The sequence below is a fragment of the Rhinatrema bivittatum genome, chromosome 2 (genome assembly GCF_901001135.1).
Source record: "Rhinatrema bivittatum chromosome 2, aRhiBiv1.1, whole genome shotgun sequence".
NCBI lineage: Eukaryota > Metazoa > Chordata > Amphibia > Gymnophiona > Rhinatrematidae > Rhinatrema > Rhinatrema bivittatum.
This window is the reverse complement of record NC_042616.1, coordinates 641,991,763-642,010,710: the sequence shown is the minus strand read 5'-3', so window position 1 is coordinate 642,010,710 and position 18,948 is coordinate 641,991,763. Positions and strand designations below refer to the sequence as shown.

The 18,948-nt window shown below is 41.5% G+C and overlaps 1 protein-coding gene across 13 annotated transcripts in view; it reads right to left on the bottom strand.

Moving 5' to 3' along the window:
• Nucleotides 1-18,948, bottom strand: part of FAM110B (family with sequence similarity 110 member B) — a 494,939-nt gene that overhangs the window by 89,442 nt on the left and 386,549 nt on the right. For all 13 annotated transcript variants that reach the window (XR_003854818.1, XM_029591322.1, XM_029591320.1 and 10 more), the window contains one exon: nucleotides 2,984-3,040. The gene's annotated coding sequence lies outside the window, so the exon portion shown is untranslated. The remainder of the gene's footprint in view (nucleotides 1-2,983; nucleotides 3,041-18,948) is intronic.

The window sequence follows — 18,948 nt, the reverse complement described above, 5'->3', positions numbered from 1 at the left end:
TACCCTCTAAATGAGCTTTAAATGGTAATGATTTTCAATGGAATAACTGGGCAATCTGGTGGGCCAATTAACCTTTTTCTGCTATGTTGTCTTTATAATTAATGTAATGTTATTTGAGAAGGAGTGTTACTTTTTTTAGTTCTGAGATGTGATCTGTCACTTTCCCTAATGAGAGCAGGGGATGGAGTAAGTCTGTATTATGAATGTTTTAAGTTTTATGGTATTTGTTATACTATATTGTACTTTGTTGTTTTTAAATTATGTAAACCATTTTGGATCCCCCTTTTTGGAGAAAAAGGTAGTATGTAAATAAGCAATAGAAATGCTCCTGAACCAAGACTGATGTGCCAAGTAAAAAGGCTCTGTGTTAATTCCCTTGACCCAAGCAGTCCAATGTAAAACAAATTAAAAAATATGGCACATTTTAGTAAATTTTAACAACTAATTAAACAGAAGATTTTGGTTTTCAACTGTGTCTTGTATTTAAATTGTGATGTACTATGTTACTATGTGTTAATTTTACTCTATTTGCCTAGTCTGGCCTGGAGCTGACTTGACTGTACTGTGAACAGGGTTTATCAGTTCCTACTAGGTCCAGTGATATTTGTGAGGAAAGAGGAGGAGGAAGCAAATTCCTAGAGAGAAAATATCACCAGCATGACAGCCTCAAGTCATGTCTGCTTTTACAGGCCACCTATAAAGCTCATCCTTTCCAGGGCTCTTCTGTAGCCTACCAAGTCATCACTGTTCATAGTCTAGTCCTTATGGCTGAAATGGACTGGAGGCAGCTTAGCAGGTTGATCAGGTTAAGGGTCTCCCCTGCCTGTTACATGTGCATGCCATACATACCACCAAAGGTGCATTTTTCCTATTTCTTTATCATCTATGGAAGGTTATTACTGAATCTATCTCACTTGTCACAAAACACCCAGCAATTGGATCAAGGCAATTTCAGAATATATTTAGAAAATCATCTCCAAAGCTTTGAATGGGTATTTTGCTAATCTGCTTTTGTACAGTTTTGGAACAAGATAGATTATGTCTTTTGTATAACTAATACAAACAGCAGTGGCAGAGTGTACAGTACAGCTAAAAATACACAGTGAAAGAAATAAGCATGGCCTCCAATCTCACCGACTATTTGAAAGTAATACTCAGCCTTTGTTAGGAGAGTCCTGCAAGTTGAACTTTTTTCATAGCACTGTTTTTCTTTATTGATTATTCATTTTTTTAAATCACTGATACACCAACCAATATATAAGCAAACTCCTAAGACCATGCTTAAATTCTACAACTGTTTGACCCCTCGCTCTACCTACTAGTTTCTAAATAATATACAACTCAGAATAAATTAATTTTATACACATGTACAAAAATCTAAGAAAGTGTTTGATGCTTTTACATACCAATAGAAGACAACTGGGTTAATCATTGCTCCCCTTTGACAGCAATGACCTGAAATTTGTTGCTATCAAATGTTAGATAAGGGACCATAGGGGCAAGAAGATGCTTTGCAGGTCTATCATTACACAATTACGGGTGGATTTTAAATGCCCTGCTCGCGTAAATCCAGCCGGATTTACGCGAGCAGGGCCCTTGCGCGCCTATTTTGCATAGGCTGCCGGCGCGCGCAGAGCCCCGGGACGCGCGTAAATCCCGGGGCTTTTTTAAGGGGGCGTGTCGGGGGGCGTCGCCAAATGACGCGGCGTTTCGAGGGCGTGATGTGGAGTTTGGGGGGCGGGACCGGGGACGTGGTTTCGGCCCGGGGGTGTTCTGGGGGCGTGACCGCGCCCTCTGGAACAGCCCCCGGGTTGGGTCTTGGCGCACCAGCAGCCTGCTGGCGTGCGCGGATTTACGTCTGCCTCCGGCAGGCGTAAATCCATGGATAAAGGTGGGGGGGGGGGTTAGATAGGGCCGGGGGGGTGGGTTAGGTAGGGGAAGGGAGGGGAAGGTGAAAGAAAGTTCCCTCCGAGACCGCTCCGATTTCGGAGCGGCCTCAGAGGGAACGGAGGCAGGCTGCGCGGCTTGCGCAGGCTGCCCAAAATCGGCAGCCTTGCGCGCGCCGATCCTTGATTTTATAGGCTACGCGCGTATCTTATAAAATCCAGCGTACTTTTGTTTGCGCCTGGTGCGCCAACAAAAGTACGCGATCGTGCTATTTTTTAAAATATACCCCTTAGTCTCTGACCCCCCCCCCCCCACACACACATACACAAGTCCTCTAGATTTCAACTGTATGCATAACTCCTCATGCAATACAGCAATAGGATATACACCTCCTGGGCTTCACCTAGGCAGTTCCTTTACAACAGAAATGGTTGAAAAAATTCATATTCAGTTTCAGATCAAGGGATAGAACCCTAACAAACCAAGCAGCTTCATTGATTTCGTTCTCTGCCTACCCAGCTCCTTGCTCAGATTGTGAACTCTTTCCCCAACCAATTCCTGGTTGATACACCGATGAACCCTGTAAATAGTTACCCAGTTTCCATGTTATCTTATTTTCCTGTACGCATAGTTATTGTTCTATGTAATGGCACTGCCAAAAAAGTTTTAAGTTATCTGTAAACCAATACGATGTGCAAACGGCTGTCGGTATATAAAAAAATTCTAAATAAATAAATATACTCTACCACTTATTACATACAGCACTGATTACTAGTGGTAACGTGGTGGTTTTCATCTAAGGTACAGATTTTGCTGTGGTACAGCTGTGCATCTTTGCAGTAGATGTAGCAGATATGGGGAGATGTCAATACGCTTGCTGAGGGATAGCAGAACTCTATGTGAGTGAGTGGAAAGACATAAGGATAGTATCTCATGAGGCAGGATGTGAAGGTGTGAACAGATATCAGGTCAACAAAGATAAAGTGAACAGCATCTAAAAGGCTACAACATTATAAATGGTCTGTTGATCTAGCAGAACAGTGCTTAACTACTAAAGTTGGAAATTAAGGGCAGAAAGTTAACAGCTCCATTTTACCTGTCCAGAAACAGTATTTACTTGTGTCCGTCTACTGGAATCAGGATGTTTCATGCCCTGCAATTTAAGCAGAATTGAGAAATATGGAATTTAAGATCAAAGTTCCATCACTCTCTGAGTCATTCAAAATTCTTCTGCTAAAATCAGGCCTTGACTTTGTAATAAAACTGTAATTGAGCTATAACAAGTATAACAAGTATTTTCTATACACTTTTTCCCTGATAATAAGTCTCTAGGCAAATATTCTATATTCTTAGTCTTACTTACATACACAGCCATTATTGTTTGGCATGAATTTCCAATACTGATGCACTGAAAATGTGTACTACCAATATTAACTCCCCCCCCAAAAAAAAAAAAATGCTAAATATGAATCTACAAATGTACAAGGTAGTACTCAACTTTCTCACCCAATAAGTTTCCAGTTCTAAAAATCAAAATGATTCAAGATGGCTACTAGTTCTTAGGTTATGTTTTGTTTTTCTCTATAATGGGGAGAAGAAACTGAAAAACAAGAACATAGTCTTCTAAAGATTTATCTTTACTTTGTGCCCGACAGAAAATTTTATAGTAAAAGACCTATTGCTAATGGCATTGTTTTCTGCTTCAAAGCACAGGCAGCATATTGCCGGCATACGGCATGTTTCCAGGGACTATCTGATCCTGGCCCTGAGAGAAAATGTGTATACTGGTCCTCTTTCTAATTGTTTTGTGGCTGCTGGTTTTGGGCAAAGTTTCACTCAAAACAGGATTAGCCTTTTTTTTGAGTATATTTCTCAAGAGGTATGCTTTGTTTCTTCCGTGGCTAAACTGGGAACTATTTAAAGGAGTCTGTGCCATAAAAATGGTTTGCTATACTGATACTTGGGTTTGATTTATGCCATATTCTCCTGGTTGAAAACACATTAGAGATACTGTGGAGAAATGAACCTGCGATAACTGGAAAACAAATTATATTCAACGTGATATTAAAAAATTGGCAGAAAAAGTCCAATAGTAGAAATTTAATTAGAGCTTTTATAAACTAAAAATCTGGGGATAGCGGCAATTCTAATTCCCTTCTTTAAATATAATGTAGTTTTGAAGAGCAAAGATCAGAAATTTGAGAGTGATTAATTTTCCAAGGTAGCTATGATTTTCCCCATTAAATTATTTTATTGTTATTTAAAGGAAGTATTGGGAATAAGTAAGGAATTGCTGCTCTCTCTAATCAAAGCTTTTTACCTACTCTGTATTGTGTAAAAACAATGACAAAAAAAATGTCAATATGTGAAATCACCTAGGAAATGAACTCCTGCACAGGATAAAAACTGAAATTTAATGGCATCAGAGGAAATCTTTCAATTTTCAAAGCCATGTGATCAGTGGAATTTGTATTACAAACAGATCGGGTTTCAGTATTTGAAAAAAATATATATTTTCTATCTAAGGATAAGCAATTTCTTGGTCAGCATGTTAAAATTTTCCTGGTGTTTCTCTTGAGAAGCATAGCCCCTGTGGAACAAGTCCATTAATTTATGCAAGGTTGTCTTGGATATAATTATAATTTCAGCATTCTCATGTCTTTCTGTAGAAAGAAACCGACACCCATCGTGTGTTACAATAGGCCTAATATACATGAACAAATTATCAATACAGCATCATAAAAAATACATCAAATACAGTACGTCATAAATAATTTAAAAACATTAATATAAAATCCCTACCATCATCTGACCCTCGGCCCACTCTCACTGGAACAGACTGCATTAGAAGATTAACACAACATATAAACTATACTAGTCCCAAAACCTCACACAATAATTAACCCATCCCATCCTTCAATAAGGGGGTCACCAAAGTGTCTCTTCCTTGAGATAGATGGGCTGAAGCAATATAGTGCGCTCAGCCTAGCGCACAGGTAGGTAAACTTGCGGACAGACGCACGTTTTGGACGTGCTAGACTAATGCTCGACGCAAAAAGGAAATTAGTGCATCCACACAAACGCGTAGCTAATAGTGCTCTTCACATGTAAATGTTATGTAGATAAGGCTATTATATATTAACCCCCGATGCAGAAAAAGATCATGTTGCCCAACGCACACTTTTTAACGTGGCAAATTTAATATCAGCCTTGGAGCTGGCGTTAAGTCATAGCGCAAGTCATGGGCACATGAAAAAAACAAACAAAAAATACTGCTCTCTCTGATTCCTCCTACTTAGTATCATTGCAACTCTACTGCTTGCGGCGATGAAAATTAAAGGAAAATGTAACGGACTGATAACCATAAAAAAATTTCCCGGGTCCGCAATGCACACTCACAATATTCATGCTCAAGGGCGATGCTGTTGTGCGTGTATATTGTGCATATATATAAATCAACCGTGAGGTGAGAAAACTGATGCTTGTACTGAGCACTCATTTTCCTGAAGCAGGCACATCCACAGCTCCTGAGCGTCCGATGCTTTTGAGCGCTAGGGAAGCACAATTTCTCCCTAGCGCGTCCATTTTACTGTGGCAGCTCATTATAATATAGCATCGGGTGCCCAGGAGAGGTGGTTGTGCACATCATGAAAATGGACACTCAATACAACGCTCCTTTTACCAGGCATATTATTGCATCAGCCCCAGTATAGACACTGAATAAGGTCAGAGTATGAATACGGGGATCGAATGTTTTTAAAAATCATTTACTTAAATGTAAATTGATTATAAGTACTGAAACTCCTTCTCATGAGAAGCACAGAATACCTCTAAGCATCTCACTGCTCTGTCATAAAGCAATGGGTTCACTTACTAACTTTCAAGTGGCAGACTATAAATAAGTCTGCCACCGCTGAAGGACATGAGCACCGAGGATGCCCTAAATACAGAACCAACCCTTTAAGCAAACTACAAAACAAAATTCAGGAACTGTCCCCTCAGGACCCCTCTTTTCCCTTACATTTTCAAGGAAATTGGAAACAACTTTATGTCCAAAATCTGACCTTTATGTTTTTCCTCCTTTGTTTAGTGAATGTTTGACTCTAATACCATTACTCATTAAAGATGTGCAAAGTAATGTACTAGAAGAATGTTAATTGAATCAATGGTAGTACCTCAGACTCCCACATAGTAGATATATATCTATATATTTATATATATCTCGCACACACACACACTAGCATAAACCCAATGAAAGTCCCCCGAGGCCCCTCTTCCCTGCCTTCCTCCCAAGTCCACCCAAACACTCTTTTCTGCCCTTCTTAGCCCAACCTTGGCACTTCCTTTCCATCTCCTCAGCCTGACCCCAGCACGCTCTGATCCCCTTCCTAGTCTGAGCCCAGCACTCACTTCTTCCATGCTCAGCCTAGCCCCAGCCCACATTTCCCCCTCCTCTAACCCAGCCCGGTCTGACTCTCCACTCCCTAGCCCACTCCCCAGCATACCCCCAACTTCTGCATAATCTGATCCTCGGCTCGACCCCAGCACAATCATCTGTTCTGCCCAGCCTCAGCACACACTGACCTTGCTCTGCCCAGTCCCAGCACATCCCCAGCTTGAACCACCATTAACTGCAGTCTTATGCCTCTGCCCCTACCTTCATGGCCCAGGAGACACAAAGACTGGCAGCAAAAAGCAGAGGCAGAAACATAAAGAGAAGCAGCGGCCGGAGCATTGCTGTCTGCCTCTCGCTGCCACAGCAATCATACAACCAGAAGGAGCAGAGGGAGCTAGCTGAAGGGCTGGAGAGAAAAGGAGCCTGTGCTCATGCTATTACTGCAGCTAGGTAGGGTGATGAGTGGCAGGTGGGGTGCACATCCACATTAGTGCACCCCACCTGCCACCAGATATACTGAGAAGTAGCTGAGGTGGGTAAGTAACTGTGGGGAGCACATGAGCTCTGATGTGCACCCCACCAAGCTCTGATAGGTTATATGTAAGCGTTTTTTTTTTTTAAATATGTAACTATATATATGTAAATGAAATGGTACAGAAAGTTTGCTAACATTCATAAGCAGCAGGATGAATCAATCATAACATGTGGGTGATGTCATCTGACTGCACTGGCATTGTCCCAGCTCTCAGAGCTTAGAAAAAGTCTTGAACATATGCAGGATTTTCCGTGCAGGCACTCTGCCTTGTCAGCTCCGCAGTTTCTTCCGAAGCTTAAGCTTCAGCAAGGTGGTTGATTCTCCAGAGAGACGGGTAGGTATTAAGAATGTCTGATTCAGCCTGTTGTCTTTGGAGAATTCTGTTTACAGATAGGCAAACTTTCTTTTCCTTTGACAAGCAGGCATGAATCAGCCATAACACTTGCGAAGTCCCAAGCTGAAGGTTGCATTGCAGAGCAATCAATTAAAAAACAACCTGACTGCTTGTCCAAAGTTAGTCACCTTTTGACATGCTGACCAGACAGTAGGAGGAGGTGAAGGTGTTAATACACGACTAAGCAGCAGCTTTGCATAAGTCCTCAATGGTAGTGGCCCTGAGATGAGCCACCATGGCTGTCACTTCATGAACCAAGATAGGGTCTGTAATCTGTAAACCAGCCAGCACACAAGAGTGTGCTACACAGTGTGCTGGTCAATTATACAGTTTGTTTGACAACTGCCTTTCCCAATATATTGGAATCAAAAAATACAAACAAATGAGAAACTTGACCGATGGTTTTAGGTAATACGCCAAGTCTGTCTTACGGTCCAAGAAATGAAGAGGCCCATTCAACTCTGTGATCTTGGTAAAATTGAAGAACATATAGTGACTTAGTTAATGTGGAAAGTAGACACTATTTTCAGAAGAAATTTAGAGTGAGTTCACAAAATAGCTAAGATTTAAAGCTAAAAAATGCTGTTATATATTTAGGGGTAGATTTTAAAAAAGTGCGCCTTCGCGTACTTTTGTTGGCGCACCAGGCGCAAACAAAAGTACACTGGATTTTAGTAGATACACGCGTAGCCGCGCGTATCTGCTAAAATCCTGGATCGGCGCGCGCAAGGCTGCCGATTTTGGGCAGCCGGCGCACGCCGAGCCGCGCAGCCTGTCTCCGTTCCCTCCGAGGCCGCTCCGAAATCGGAGCGGCCTCGGAGGGAACTCCCTTTCGCCCTCCCCTCACCTTCCCCTCCCTTCCTCTACCTAACCCACCCCCCCGGCCCTATCTAAACCCCCCCTACCTTTATCCCTGGATTTACGCCTCCCAGAGGGAGACGTAAATCCACGCACGCCAGCGGGCTGCTGGTGCGCGGAGACGCGATCCGGGGGCGGTTCCAGAGTGCACGGCCACGCCCCTGGACCGCCCTGGCCTGAAACCACGCCCCCGGGCCCGCCCCCGAAACGCCGCATCCTGCCCCCAAAACGCTGCGCCGATCGGCCCCGCCCCCGACACACCCCCGACACGCCCCCTCGAAAAACCCCGGGACTTACGCGAGTCCCGGGGCTCTGCGCGCGCCGGCAGGCCTATGGAAAATAGGCGCGCTGGCGCGCAAGGCCCTGCTCGCGTAAATCCGGGCGGATTTACGCGAGCAGGGCTTTTAAAATCCTCCCCTTAGGTTGCAAAATACCAAGGGAGAGGTATTGTAAAGGGTTCAAAATTCTAGGCCCGAAAAAAAGAGGGATATGGGGGTGATCGTACTTAATGATCTTAAAGGTAGTCAAACAGCTGGATAAGGTGATGGCAATTCGTTCAGGAACCAATGAGAGAGGGAACTATTTTAGATCGAATTCTTAGTGGAGCACAGGATGTGGTGAGAGAGGAAACAATGGTGGGACCGCTTGGCAATAGTGTTCATAACATGATCAAATTTGAATTGATGACTGGAAGGGGGACTAAGTAAATCCACAGCTCTAGAATTATACTTTCAAAAGAGAAACTTTGATAAAATGAGAAAAATAGTGTGAAAAAACTGAAAGGTACAGCTACAAAGGTTAAAAGTATACAACAGGCATAGGCATTGTTAAGAGATACCATCATAGAAGTACAGACCAGATGAATTCCATGCATTAAGGTGGAAGGAAGGCCAAACGATTGCCGGTATGGTTAAAAGGTGAGGTGAAAGAGGCTATTTTACCAAAAGATCTTCCTTCAAAAACTGGAAGAATGATCCACCTGAAGAAAATAGGAAAAAGCATAAGCATTGCCAAATTAGCACTGTCGTAGAGGAAAAAATTCATATTAAAACATTTTAAAATATATCTGAAGCAGGAAGCCTGCGAGGGAGTCGCTTGGACTGTTAGATGTTTGAGGCATCTGAGTAAGATAAGGTCATTGCGGAAAAACTAAATGAATTCTTTGCTTCGGTGTTTACTGATGAGGATGTTGGGGAGATACCCGTTCCACAGATGGTTTTCAAGGGTGACGATTCAGATGAATTAATCCAAATCACAGTGAATCTGTAAGAAGTAGTAGTCCAGACTGACAAAATGTAGCAAATCACCTGAACTGGATGGTATACATTCCAGGGGTCTGAAAGAACTCAAAAATGAAATTTCAGACCTATTACAAATAATTTGTAACCTATCATTAAAATTATCCATTATACTTGAAGACTGGAAAGTGGCCATTGTAACCACGATATATAAAAAGGGCTCCAGAGATGATCCGGGAAACTAGAGACCGGTAAGCCTTAGTTCAATGCCAGGAAAAAAACGTGGAAACTACGGCAAAGAATAAAATCACAAAACATAGAGACAGACATGATTTAATGGGTCATAACCAGCATGGATTTACCCAAGGGAAGTTTCTTCACAAACCTGCTACATTTATTTAAAGGGATGAATAAGATTGTAGATAAAGGTGAACCGGTAAATGTGGTATATTTGGAGTTTCAGAAGGCATGTGACAAAGTCCCTCATAAGAGGCTTCTACAAAAACTAAAAAGTCATGAATAAGAGGAGATGTCCTTTTGTGGATTACAAACTGGTTAAAAGACAGGAAACAGAGTAGAGTTAAATGGTCAGTTTTCACTGTGGAAAAAAGGTGCATCAGGGATTTGTACTTGGACCAGTGCTTTTTAATATATTTATAAATGATATGGAAAGAGATATGTCGAGGAAGGTGATCAAATTTGCAGATGACACAAAATTATTCAAGGTAGTTAAATTATAAGCAGATTGTGATAAATTGCAGGAGAACCTTGCAAAATTGGAAGATTGGGCGTTCATATAGCAGATGAAATATAATGTGGAGAAGTGCAAAGTGATGCAATAGGGAAACATAACATGCTACAGCATGGGCTATGTTCCATTTTAGGAATTACCACCCAAGAAAAAGATCTGGGCGTCAGTTGATATTACATTGACATCATCAGCTCAGTGTGCTGGGGTAGTCAAAAAAGCAAACAATGTTAGGAATTATTAGCAAAAGAATGACAAATAAAACAGAGGATAATGCATCTCTATTGCCTTGAATACTGTGTGCAATTCTGGTCAATATCTCATCTCATCTCAAGCCATTGTTCAGTTAATACAAAATCAGTACAAACCTCCTTTTTGTCTTGGACTTAACACAGTTTAGTATGTTTTCCTGTGTCCTTCAGTACATTACTTCATTCACTTAGGTGACATATAAATAAATTGAGCGTCCTTGGTATGGGACCTAAAGTGACTGGGGTAGATATTGGTTGATTTGGAGGCGACAAAGAGTAATAGCAAATGGAGTTCACTCTGAGGAGAGTATTATTGGTATGCTGCTGGGATTTGCCCTTGGACTGGTTCTTTTCATCATTTTTGTGAGCGATATTATGGAGAGATTCTTGGAAAGGTTGTCTTTTTTGCCAATGTTACCAAAATCTACAACATGGTAGACAGCCAGGAAGGTATGGAAAACACGAGGGAGGGTATGATACTAGATCTAGTGCTCACAAATGGGAATAATGTCTCTAATATCCACATAGGTGCCCACCTGATCACCAATGATCAGTGGTTTGATATCACAAATAAGATACAGAGAAGTCACACGAAGACCCAAGTTTTGAATTTCAAAAATATGGACTTTAACAAAATGTGGATGTTCTTGTAAAAAGAACTAGAATACTGGGAGAAAATGGGACAGGTAGAACAGTGGGACAAATTAAAAGGAGATATTACAAAGGCAACAAATCTATGTGTTAGAACTGTGTGGGATGGCAAAGCGGTAGGGTCAGCTGGAGTTTAAAAAATCTTCAGTATCCCCAGCATCTCAGCCCATGGATCTGGCACCTTCTGTGTTTCGATGTTAAGTTGGGCACCAACCTTTTCCACAAACTTAGAATAGGATAGATCCTCTGGAGGTGAGGACAGTTCAGGGTGCTCCTCTGGCAGATCAGACAGGTACCCCGTCGAGGAACCCAGCGAAGTAGGTGGTGAAAATTGAGGTGAGATGTCTGGTTTTGGTGAGAGCTGGGGGGCCGGGCTGCTAGGCCGAGGTTCCGGCCATTGTCTCCCTGCTGTGGAGAAAGCGACTTTCTCTGAGGCGAGGCATCACGTGGGGTAGGGCTAGACAGGCTGTCCCCTTGATCCTCGGAGGTGAAGAACTGTGACAGAATTCGATAAAATTTGTGATACTGCCTGTGAGGCTTTGGCAGGAAGCTGTTCTCCCCTGGATGGAATTCCCTGGGGGCAAGGCTGCCAATAAGATGTCAGTCAGGACCACTAGGTCGAAACTTCGACTGCTCCATCTTGAAAGACTTCCTATTTCTTTTCTGGAGGGGTTCCTGCAGCTGTGGCGAAGATCTTTTTCTCTTGGATACAGAGGACAGATCTGAATAGATCCATCCCGAGGACTCCGAGAAGCCAGTGGACATTTGCTCAGATGTAGGCTCTACATCTGAAATCTTCCGGGGTAAAGACCACCTGGGGGTCCGCAGCCTGACAAGACTTCCTGGAAAGCTTCCAGGTCAAGGAACTCAAGTCTGGGCATTCCTGGTGTAACTTCAACGCTTTTTGCGTCGTGGACTTCGACGCCACCTGCCCCTGTGTTGGCACTTGCATTGAGGGGTCGTCCGCTTTGAGCTGGACTACGTGAGGTGATGGTGGTCGGGCTGCTTCGGCTTCGACGCCAGCATCGCCGGTGCATCTTATGTGCGGTGCTTCGGTTTGTGCGTTGAGTGGGCTGGAAGCGGTGCCTCGATGCTGGATGCCCTGGGTTTTCTTGTGGGTTCTGGTTGCACATCTCCCGATGCTCTCCGCGGTTGCAAGGCGTGGGGGCGCAGAGGCATCATAGGGGATTGACCCCCCTGGCCTGGCCGCTTGTATGGCGGTCCAAAGGAGGAGGCCCTCTTAGATTTTTCAGGCTGATCTGAGGGCGGCATAGGCGAAGAATGGGCCGATAGACACTCCAAAGAGGGGGCATAGGACCCCGAACCCTCCTCTCTCAGCCAGGCTATCTTGGCAGCAGATTGGCGCTGGGCCCAGACAGACATCCGGCCGCAGTCCCTGCAGGAGGCCTGATTGTGCTCTGGGTCCAGGCATAAATAACAATTATGTCCATCTGTGATGGACATAATTTTTCTCCACTGGCAAAACTTGAATCCAGGTGGTCTGGGAGGCATTTTGAAGTCCCAGTAGCGAGTATAGTTGCTCAGAAAAAAATTCTTTGGGGCCAATGTAATACAGTGCGCTCAGCCGAGCACCCTGTATAACCCACAGCTGGATGCAGGTTGTATAGGCGTTACCTAATCCCCTTATGCAATAAGGGGATTAGCGCCTCCACAACACACATCCAACACTGAGTGAAACTAATAGCTCTCATCACATGCAAATTCTCTCCGAATCAAAAAAAAAAAAAAAAAAGAGCGTCTAAGACGCACATTTTTGCACTTAGTAATCAACGCCTGCTCGGAGCAGGTGTTAATTGCTGAGCACTCCTAAAAGTAGTACAGAAAAGCAGAAAAAACTGATTTTCTGTACATCTTCCTACTTAATATCATTGCGATATTAAGTAGGAGGAACAAATCTTTAAAAAAAAAAAATTTAAAAAAAGCGCCGGCGCAAGTGACCCTAGCGCCTCCTTGATAACATGACCCCTAATTTAAATATTCCATGGCGTCCCCAGGAAGGGCACCTGGGGGCGTCTTAGGAAAGCGGGTGCTGACTGTTCAGTGCCCGCTTTCAGCGCACAAATATTGCATTTGCCCCTTTGCAAGGAGAAAAAAGCTCCGCGTGCAGCCTGAGAAAAATAGACTGAGGAGAAAGATGGAGCCGCGTGGGAAAGGACGCGCAGCCACACACAGAGGAAAGCTCTGTCACCTTTGAGAAGCTCGGCCTCGGCCGCCCCAGACAGCATGGCTAATTCATCCTGCTTATCTGCAGGACAAAACCATAATAAAAAGAACACATTATTTCAAAACATCTGATGAATGGTATTCCCAATAATTAAAAATTTATATAAAAAAATGTATAAACATCAATAAAATATTTCAAAACAGCAGACAAAAAGACCCAATAATTAAAAATAAAGATAAAAAAAATGCTTTGCTCTCCATACCTGGCAACATTGGAATTGCAGGTGCCCTGAGATTGTTTTGAATTAGCAGGAGTGTGTGTGTGTGTGTGTGTCGGGGGGGGGGGTTTGCTAGCAATTTTCTCCTCACTTACACAGACTCTCAAACACACACAAACACACTCTCTCTCTCACTTATACACACAGGCTCTCAATCACATACACACATGCTCTCTCTCACTTACACATTCAGGTTTCTCAATCACAGACTTACATACATGATGTCTCTCTCTCATACACAAAGGATTACACACACACATACACACACACATGCTCTCTTTCACACAAACAGGTTCTCAATCACACACACACACACATGTGCTCCCCTCTCTCTCATATACCCAGGCTCTCAATTACACATTTACACATACAGGCTCTCAATCACACATGTACATGCTGTCTCTCGCATATACACACACTCAGGGTCTCAAACACACATGCTCACTCGCTCACTCTCTCCCCCCCCCAACCAAAGAGCAACTAGCAGCAGCACAGCCTCCTCTTCTAATAACTCTTGCGGCCTCGAGTAAGGAGTCCCATCAGCCGTGAGGGCTGATGTTGCTCCAGGCTGCACTGCTCTTCTCCTTTGGGCTGATGCTGCACGTGCTTGGACCTTAGCATGGTCTCTTCTTTCCCCACGCGAATCCGCTGCACACCACTTCCTCTTCCGGGCCATGGGGAGGGAAGAAGAGAGCCTGCTGCTAGTGCCACTGACTCAAGCTCTCCTGCCGTGTTCCATCAGCTTTTCAAACCCGGGCAGAGGAAGAGTTCGCAATTCGCGAGGGACCGGGAAGTGTGGTGACACACTTGCATGTGCTTGGCAACACACTAGTGGAAAACCGCTGGTATAACACTGTTGAACATAGCCTGTTATCTTAAAGTTAGCCAGCTAAAAGTGTACATTCTGTCTTTTTGCTGCTGGGAAAAGAAGCATTTCTGTGAGCGGGAGGAGGTTGGCAAGAGTGAATATGCATGTAAATACCTTTTTTTCCTTGTCTTCTTTTGACAGGTCCTTAACACTAGTTTAAAAAACCCCCAAAGAAAACATACACACATACAAACCAAATTTACAATGAAATTAAATTACAATCAGTCATAACTCTTATAGAGGCAGATGTAAGTTTATTTTACTTTTGTTTAGCTTGACTTCTAATTTCAGATTGAACAGACACAAATATGCAGCCTGTAAACGAGACCCTGTCCTTCCCTTACAGCCATTCTAAATATCTCAGACTGAACAATACGGAACTAATAATAAAACTGAGCAACATCAGCAACTGAGGAAGTAACAAAAAAAGGGATAAATGGCACTAAGCTTCCTGGTTTATGCTATTTTAAATATTTTCTTTTTGCTAGATTAGCAAATACAGAAAATGCTGAAAAAAAAAAAGAAAAGAAAATCTGCAAAGACAGTTTCACAGCCCAATGATTGTATATCACTTGCAGACAAAGCAGCTTGAATTTAGACCAGAAAGCATATGATTTATGCAATCCTACATACTTTAAATAAAAAGCGATGCTCCTGAAGTGAAAACATTTTGTCTTTTCTATTGTTCTTTTCTAATCTGTGTCGGTGATACAGTGTTGGCTACTTTTTTTTATATCTGTGGTTATTGTGTCACAAGCATGTGGGGCGGGATTTAGTTTTTTTAGCATAACTTCGATTTCCAATTCTGATACTTCATAGAATGTTGACCATTGTTTAATTTCTCTTTTTTTCATTTTAATTTCTTGTTTCGTTGTATTTGGGATTTTAGTTTTTCGGTTCTTAATTTTGTCATTAAAAAATGTTGCAATTTCGTTGCATCTATTTTCTGGAAGGTTTTGTGGAGATTCGGATTTGTCATTAGTGAGGTTTTTTAAAAAAAGTAGCCAACACTGTATCACTGACACTGGCAAAGATAGTTAATCTATCCTTAGAGGAAGTATCCATGCCAGATGCACTGAAAGGAGCAATCGTAAAACCTATTTTAAAGAAGAAAAACAGCGACCCACTTAACCTGAGCAACTACAGACCTGTATCAAACCTACCCTTAATTGCAAAATTAATAGAAAAAACTATACAAAAGCAACTAGCGGAACACCTAGATAACAATAACATCCTATATCCCTCACAACATGGATTTCGAAAACATTATAGCACAGAGACACTCCTACTGGCGCTGACAGACAACATCATGAGGGGATTAGATAACGGTAAATATTACATTCTAGTGATGCTAGACCTCTCAGCAGCTTTCAATACTGTAAATCACAACATACTTTTAAATAGACTAGAAGAAATAGGATTAGGCAACAAAACAATCAGCTGGTTTAGATCATATCTAAGCAACAGATATTTTCAAACTTCAAATCAAAGATTCTGTGTCAGAAAAAATAGACCTTCAAACAGGAGTACCACAGGGATCCGCCCTGTCTGCTACACTTTTCAACATATACCTGCTGCCATTATGCCACCTGCTAGCCGGCCTGGGAATCACTCACTACATATACGCAGACGATATTCAATTTATATTACCCATTGACGATACAATTGAGAAAACATTAAACATAGCGAATATGTATCTAGACATTATCAAACAACTATTAAATCAAATGAAGCTAGTAATTAATATAGAGAAGACAGAATTCCTTCATTTAGAAAGAAAAAAAAACATGGAGATCTCACACAACCCAATCACACTAAATAACAAACAAACAAATAATACTTGCAGAGAAAGTACGGAATCTAGGAGTAATAATCGACACAGAACTAAGCTTAAAACAACATATTTATTTATTTATTTAGAATTTTTATATACCGACATTCTTACATTAAAATGCAAATCATACCGGTTTACATAAAACAGAAAAAGCAGGAAAAAATATTTCCATAGTCAAATACAGAGAACATTTATAATAAAATTGTTAACAAAGGCATAAGGTAGGAACTTGAAAAAAGGTTACTTAACAGAAAACATAAAAGAAAAAATAGTAAATGAAGCGCAAAGAGTTGACGTCGGGGGAGGGGCATGGTCACACATCGCAGTCACCCATTTCCCCTCACCTCCTGATGATAGTTCCGTTTCTTTTTTATTATTTAAGATGGTGTTCACTTCTTGCGGGGGCCCAGGATGGAGGGTGGCCTCCCCGCTCGCTGGCGCCTGATGGTGAGGCGCTTTTCAACTGCCGCCGGAGCTTACAGTGACGTCGGGGGAGGGGCATGGTCACTCAGCGCAGTCACCCATTTCCCCTCACCTCCTGATGATAGTTCCGTTTCTTTTTTATTATTTAAGATGGTGTTCACTTCTTGCGGGGGCCCAGGATGGAGGGTGGCCTCCCCGCTCGCTGGATATATATCCATAAAAGTAAAGGAAGGATACGCCAAACTCATGGTCCTCAGAAAACTTAAACCACCTCTAACAACCGCCAACTTTCGATCAGTACTACAAGCGCTAATATTTGCAAGTACTGATTATTGCAATACCCTTCTACTAGGTTTACCATACACCTCCATAAGACCACTACAAATATTGCAGAACATGGCTGCAAGAGTATTAACTGGAAAAAGGAAAAGAGACCACATTACGGAAACACTGGCTGAGTTGCACTGGCTTCCCATTGAACAAAGAATACAGTACAAAACGCTATGCACCATACACAAATTAATACTCAACGCAAACGCAGACTGGCTTAACACAGCCCTTCGCGTACACATCCCCAACAGAAATCTAAGATCAGCCAACAAAGCACTTCTAACTATTCCATCAGTCAAAACAGCAAGACTAACCCAGGTAAGAGAAAGGGCGTTATCCTTAGCGGGACCCATACTATGGAACTCCATGCCCTTGGAATTAAGACTACAAAGAGAAAACAAAACATTTAGAAAAAAATCTAAAAACTTGGCTATTTAAACAAGCCTTTCAAAAAGAGACGGGAGAATAGAATCCAGGGAAATGCAAGGTTCAAACCAGGGAAGTGCAAGATACAAAACACCCACACAAACAGGAATCACTAAGGATATATGTTTTTAATAGAATTCATCACTAAAGGATAAGTTACATTTATAGAATGAGTCCTAGACTCAAAACTGCTATAGAATTGACCTGGACATGATAGTGTTCACACTCATTTAACAACTAACATTGATTAAAAACTGTTACTGAACCTTATGGCACCTGTGTATACTGATAGATTTTAATAGCATTACTTTTTGTGCCTTACTGTAAACCGTTGTGACAGTACAGAAAAAGATTTAAATAAATAAATAAATAAATCATTAGACATTCTCAGGCAGGTTGTTTTTGTTTCTGATAAACATTTTGTTTTCACATAGCACTGGAAGACACCAGTTTCTGTGCTGACCTTTTCATCTACTATAAGTCAAGCTTTCTGCTTGTGCCAATATTGTCAGAGTCTGTGGTTTCCTGTAGCAGATTTTTCAAGATTTTGTGGCATAAATTTAGCAAATTCTGTGGCATCTTTTTCAAAATTCTGTAGGAATTGTGGTAAATTTGCATTATTTTGCATAAAGTTTCATACCTCTGACCATATGAAACCTTTTTTTTTGTATTGTAAACCATATTTTTAAATATTGAAACTATATACAAATAAAAATGTAGCAAGTACAAAAATCAACAATTTATCAAGTTAAGACATATAAGTTACAAACTTTTAATGTAAAATATCACTTTAGTTTTGAATTGAAATAGTGCAATCATCCTTTTTACATTAAGTCCTTGTTGGTCTTTCAAAGTATATGAGCTTCTGTATGCTAAAATTGCTCTCAATAGTTTGTCCTGCTGTTAATTACTCAGAAAAATACGCGCACATATATTAGATCTTAAAACTTGGCTTTTTACTGAGGCATATACAGCGTGAGCTTACTATGCTATTCCATATTATATTTTTACTATTTTAGCATGTTTCCGATTATTTTCTAATGAATATTTTATTTTCTTTAACCGTTTTACTTTTTAGTATTTTACTTTATTAGGCTTGATTACCAGGTTTTATTGTAATCATTAATATTTACAATACTATCATCTCCTGAATGTTGTTATTGTTAATATCATGGTATTTTTTTTTATTATAAATTTTTAGACCACACCATTGTTTTACTTTTATTATTTTAATCCCAACAGTCTTAGTTTTATGAGTTGAATGATATGAAAGCAACTATCTTTGTATCAGCATTGTGCCTGTTTTTATTATGTTGTGAACAGTAACGATGGCTTGCCTTAGTGATGGTATATAAAATCTAAAAAATAAATAAATAAGAGATGTGCATTCGTTTTTGCTGAATGACAATTTTCAACGAAATTGTCTAATTCGGCATGGCTCGGGGGCAATGAAATTTTGGAAAAATTTGTATTTCGGGTTAGTGTGCACTAGTACTAAAATGTTAGCGCGCACTAACCTGAAAATCGGGGGCCGACCGAAAAAAAAACCCCCTTAACCGCGGGAAAAACAAAGTTTCCCGTGGTTCACCGAAAACGAAGCCCGAAACAAATTTTTAAAACTATGCACATCTCTAACATATATTGCAC